Source organism: Vipera berus (assembly GCF_964194415.1).
Source record: "Vipera berus genome assembly, chromosome: 7".
Lineage (NCBI taxonomy): Eukaryota > Metazoa > Chordata > Lepidosauria > Squamata > Viperidae > Vipera > Vipera berus.
In genome coordinates this window covers 10,947,598-10,953,612 of record NC_138209.1, presented here as the reverse complement: position 1 = coordinate 10,953,612, position 6,015 = coordinate 10,947,598, and the positions used below count along the sequence as shown (strand labels likewise).

Here is a 6,015-nt window from a genome sequence, read left to right as displayed (position 1 = left end):
CAACCCGCGCAGCTGCATTCTGCACCAGCTGAAGCCTCCGGGTGGTCCCCAAGGGCAGCCCCATGTAGAGAGCATTGCAGTAGTCCAATCGGGAGGTCACGAGCACATGAGTGACTATGTAAACAGGGAGCACCCCACACTTACACACACTTATAATGTCACCTAGTTGGGTAATGAAACACTTTCAAGCAAATAACCAAGCTCAGCACCAAGGACTTCATAGCCAAATATTTTTCTATGCTTTTATTTTTACTTGGAAATTTCATTCATTCTAGTCATTAATCAGTATTCTTCTAATTTTAAATATTTTTTATGTTATAATGTGTGCTTTGCCCATCTTTGGTATTTGCAGATTGTAACAAATAGTAAACACACTATGTAATCTTTTAACACTATGTAATCTTTTATAGCAGGGGTTCGCAACTGGGGGTGGAAGATGATATTCCAAGGGGTACGAAAACTTGGGTTTTCAAAATTATAGTGTATATGCATAATTCGTTGCCCTTATTTTAAACTTTTGTAAGGGGTGCAAGAATATATCAGAAGCGCTCTAGGGGTGCGGGGTATAGAAAAGGTTGGGAGACGCTGCTTTATAGTAAAATAAATTTATACAAGAAATATTAACAGCACTTGATTGAAAAATGGAAGGCAAAGCTACCGCTTGTTTTTATTTTTAGCTTTCCCTCATTCATTTTGTATGATTTTTATTTAAATTGTTTACTGGGAATGTACAGATTTGTGCCTGGAATACACCATTTTGCTTTCAGATTGTTTTAAAATAAACAGGAAACTGGGATGCTGCAAAGTGCCAGCACCATTATTTCCATGAAGATGATATTGTGAGCTTTAGATTTTTTTTCTTTTTTTGCTGGGGACAGGGAGTCGTTGTAGCAGACTTTTGTTTCTTTTTTCTCCAGGTCAGATGTTGCCATGATATGCTGAGATATCCATAATGCATCATTTAAAAAAATTCTAAGATTAAAAGAACCAAGTTTAGGTTCCTACATATATTCCCAGTACTGTATTTCTTTCTATTTTCTTCCTCCTTTCTATTAGATTCATATTTGTCTTAAGCCATGATTTGTTAGCCACGTTTTAATGAGAACTTCAAACCTAAACTGGCAGGGTTGATACCACACCCTGTGTTTACATACCATAATGACTGGGATCACCCAACATGCTGAACCCAAACCAAGCCGCATATAACTGAACTATGTAAGACTTTAAGCCATGATACAGCTTAACAACCCCTTTGTTGTTGTTAGCTGCAAAGTCGTGTCCACCCCATCGCAACCCCATGGACAACGTTCCTCCAGGCCTTCTTGTCCTCTACCATCTTCTGGAGTCCATTTAAGCGCACACCTACTGCTTCAGTGACTCCATCCAGCCACCTCCTTCTCTGTCGTCTCCTTCTTCTCTTGCCCTCCATCTTTCCCAGCATTAGGCTCTTCTCCAGTGAGTCCTTCCTTCTCATTAGGTGGCCACACAACCCCTGGTTGAGTGCTTTATGAACCCAGCCACTGTCCTTTGTAAAGTGGGGTTTATTCTTTATTGCATTCTCCACCAAATCTGCTTTAGAAATGTGGTGGGACCTAGCCCCTTTGACGTCATTGCAAGAAAAAAAAAAGCTCTCTCGGCTCATCCCGCTGTCCCGGGTCCTGAACTTCCGAGCTGAAGCACTCCGAACCATCGCAAACTAACATTGTCCCACTACGATGGTTTTCAAACTTGGCGGGTTTACGATGTTTGGACTTCAACTCCCAGAATTCCCCATCCAAGCCAGACTATTTCCCCCGTGCTGGCTGGCGAATTCTGGGAGTTGAAGTCCACACATCTTAAATAAGTCACCAAGTTTCCAACTTTGGTCTACAATACGAAGCACCAAGTTCAGTTGAGTTTATAAAGTAACGGTTAGCGCTCCAACGTTGTCAGCCACAGCCCACGGCTGCCTCTGGCAGACCTGGGTTTGAAGAACACCAGGATATTCCAAGAATCGTTGCATAGCTTGGAAAGTCGAAGAGCGGAAGATGGCAGTAGCTTCTGTAGCCTTGCCAAGAGAGTTAAATGGACGTGCCCGGGCAATCGGCCGTAACAGAGGACAAGTGGAAAAAGTTTCCCCTTTAGAGGCGCCATTCCTTGACGGGTCAGTTGAGGGATCCTGCCTATCCTTTGGTTCCCTTCCGTCGAGATACCAAATTCGAACCGACGTCCTCTCTCCTGCAGGGGAGAGGAATCCTTCCGCAGAAGAAATGGCGCCCTGGCTTTCTTTTGTCTTCCCTTTAGCGCAGGGGTAGGCAACCTTGGCTCTTTTATGACTCGTGGACTTCAACTCCCAGAATTCCTGAGCCAGCCACGCTGAGGGGAAAGGGAGAGGTTTCCAAACTGAACCATGCTGTTCTCAGGAATTCTGGGAGTTGAAGTCCACGAGTCACAAAAGAGCCAAGGTTGCCTACCCCTGGCTTTAGCGGAACCCCCGTAAGAAACAACTTCATCCCCACTCCTTGACAACTAAAAGCGGAAGTGGCGCGCGGAAGCGCTAAGGAGAACGGCCGCATTCCCGCCTTAGCTTAGTATAACTCTCTATGGCTATGGAACTGACTGACCGCCGAAGGCTCGCTCAACCGGAAGCGGGGAAAAAGGCATGTGCCAATCAAAGCTCAGCGTTTGGTTAGGGCCAATGGCAGCGCGGCTAGAACGGAGAAGCGGGTAGGCTTTATTCGCGGATTCTGGCGCGCGGCTTTCTTTCGCGCGGGGCCTCCGGCTGCGGCTGTTGCTCCGAGGGGCCGTGGCGGGAGGTTGGGGGAGGGGGAAAAAGAAATGGGGGCCTCAGCCGGGCGTGGGGGAGCAAAGGGCGCTCTTTTTCCCTCGCCGGGGGAGATTAGTCAGATAAATAGAAATCCGAAAATAATTCCAGTGGATATTTTTATTTTTCCCTCGAATTGCTTACGAGGAGCCCGTGGTGTCGGGGGGGAGGGAGAGAAGCCGCCTCGCTCTTTTGCACGGGGAGGATTCGCGCCTTCAATTCCGGCGAAAGAGGCGAGCGTCAGGCTTGCCGGAGGGGATGATGTGCGTTGTAGTCTGCGCGGCTGAAGGGCACGTGGGTGGGGATTTGCTTCCCCGCTGCTTGCTTTTTAAAAAAAATAAAATTCGGATGCAGTCCTGGCTTATAAGCCACATGTTGGGTGGCAAACCCGAATCACTGAAGTTCTGGGAACTCTTTAAATTTTTTTTTTGGGGGGGGAGCAAAGCCCGGCACTAAGTTGGTTTTTGATGGTTATAGAAGAATTCTCTGAGCCAAGGACTTTGTGGCCCCTTTTGGTGTACCACTAAAGTGGCCCTTTACCTTATGGTAAAGCGTGGCAATTCAAATATTAAATGCATAATGTGATTTACATTTAAAGACGTGGATCCCAAACCTCTAGCTGTAGTCTGTGCTTTAGACATCTTATCATTTTACCCTTGGATAAAAAAAAACACGAATTGCTAATTTTGTTTTGCTTTCTTAAAAGAGTTATACACGTGCAATGTTTGGAACGTGGAGTCTCAAAATTTGAGGTAAGGCTTGAGGTTTTCTTTGTCCTCTGAATATTCCTTTTCATGTATTGTATGTTGAATCGGATTTGAATAGGTTTGTACGGTTGCCGCAGATGGGTTGGGGATTTATGGGTTCTTGCATTGTGATATTTTAATGTACGCCATCCGGAGTTACTTTGTATTACAATGCGTTAATAAAGGATAATTATAACATTGATAGGTTTTGATTACAATGAATGTGCCCTTAAAATATAACTTAAGAGTGCATACATCCCATTATGATTATTTAACATTTGTATGAGTTGATACTGTTTATAAAAGATTCAGAATTCTGCCACAAAATTATTAGCAATTAGATTTATATACTGCCTGGTTCCCAGCGATTCTGGTAGTTTACAAACTTTTAAAAACATTTAAAAATGCAAAACAACACAAAGCAAACATTGATGGCAAGGAAAACAAACCTGGATGGGGAACAAGGAAAAGAAATGTGTAAATCATCCTTTGCCAAAGGTCTGGGCAAAGAGTCACATCTTTAGAGACCTTCAAAACAACAGTAGGATGGAGATTACTATATTTGAATCTCAGGAGGAAACTTGTTCCAGAATGCAGGCACTATTACAGAGAAAATGTGCTTCCAGAGCCCCAATAAATGGTGCTTAATTCAATGAATTGGGAGCACACCAACTCGTGCTAGATCAGACTAGCCAAGCAGATACTATGCATGCAATAGTTATTAAAAATAATGTACTTTTAAAATGCCGGGCTAATATATTTGCATATTTGTAAAATTAATGTTTAGGCTGTTACCTTTCTTTTTTGGCCAGTTTTTCCTGTGGTGTTCAATGATTAAAACATTTTTGCTGTTCACATAATGATTTGCTGTGATTATTATCCATGTAGATGAGGACACCATATTCTGTTACATTTCAGTTTTGAGTAAAGTATATTTCAACCTATAGATGAAAATATATATTATTTATATATTCACAGTACCCTTTTTCCTGCTTTCAGGAAACAAGAAATTTCTTTTGGAGGATGACCAGGTAACCATTAAAATATGTTGCAATAATAATGAATAAAATAATTGGTCCACATGGGGGTATAATTGGTAAGCTGGGCCACTTGTTGAGCAAACCATACATTTTAATGGTGGTCTATAAAGGTGGGGTTCATATACTAGTCAAACTTATAGCTGTATTTTGTTAGCTGCAGAATAAATAAGTGAACTGTTTGCAATTTTGTGGTTTTGGCAGCTAAATAAAAAGGTACCGAGAACTCATAACCTCTCCTTCTGAATGCATATTATCAGATTGATTGCACAGATATTGTATATGGTATCACTCATTGTACTATTTTGTGTAATATTTGCACATACTATTCTGTATTTTGTGGCAATCTCTATACCTTTAGACAGGTCCCATACAGGGATCCTTAATGACAGGGGTAGGCAACCTTGGCTCTTTTATGACTCTGGACTTCAACTTCCAGAATTCCTGAGCAAGCTATGGTGGCTGGGGAATTCTGGGAGTTGAAGTCCACGAGTTATAAAAGAGCCAATGTTGCCTACCCCTGCTTAATGATTAATTTTTTTTCATAAAATGGGATCATTTTTTTAAAATATACTGTTCCTTATTACCAAAAACTAAAAATTATCTCACTTAAAAAACACCTGCATGTCAACATTAAAAATGCAATTTATAAAACGAATAGTATGAAATCAAGTCTCATGTGTTTCAAAAATCAATTACAGATAAAACCTTTTTTTTATTCCTTAGGTATGTTTTTAAATGGTTGAACATTCATGTGCATTCTTCAACAATTCATCTGATATTTTTTTCCCATCAGTTTTTAAAAACTTAACACTCCTTTGTAATCTGATGGATCAAATTTCCAACACAAATGGGAAGATGAACTTTAAGGTTTGTCAAAAATATAGAAGGCAGTGTCTTGTATTTTCCTGATTTTGTTTATAATAAAGAAATACCTTAATGTTGCCTTACATGTTTTGATTTCTATACTGTATTATTAAAGGGATGCTGAATTCATAAGTATTGTAAGCACTGAGAGGAGTTGAGATGTTTATTTAAAGATATAGATAAATATGTAATTTCTATGCAGTGTTACAACTTTAAATAAAAGAAGTCCTTTATTGTGAAATGATCAGCCTGAGCAAACTTTGGAGTTACAGGAAAAAGTGTTGGGTCATTGCTTAAAAGTTAAGTATTGCAGAACTTCATCTTATCTGTGGTCACTAGGAGTCAAAAACCACTTGATGGCATGTAATTGTAGGCCTTTAAATTTCCTCATCTGATCTCTTATGGCTATGTTACCAAGTTGCCATAGAATTCAAGGCTGTCTTTTCTAAATTGGCACTACCAGATATTTTTACACTAAAGCACCCATATTTCCCAGTTTTTGTCTATTTTATAAGAATTATAAGAGTTGCAAATCACACATGTAGAGGATATCAGTAAAGAA

At 40.7% G+C, this 6,015-nt stretch overlaps 1 long non-coding RNA gene across 1 annotated transcript; it reads left to right on the top strand.

The window, feature by feature from the left end:
• The first annotated feature begins 2,753 nt into the window (after positions 1-2,753).
• On the top strand, positions 2,754-5,526 carry LOC308670722. The gene is made up of 3 exons (XR_014027065.1): positions 2,754-3,555; positions 4,549-4,580; positions 5,313-5,526. It is a non-coding gene; the product is annotated as an uncharacterized lncRNA (long non-coding RNA).
• The last annotated feature ends 489 nt before the right edge of the window (positions 5,527-6,015 follow it).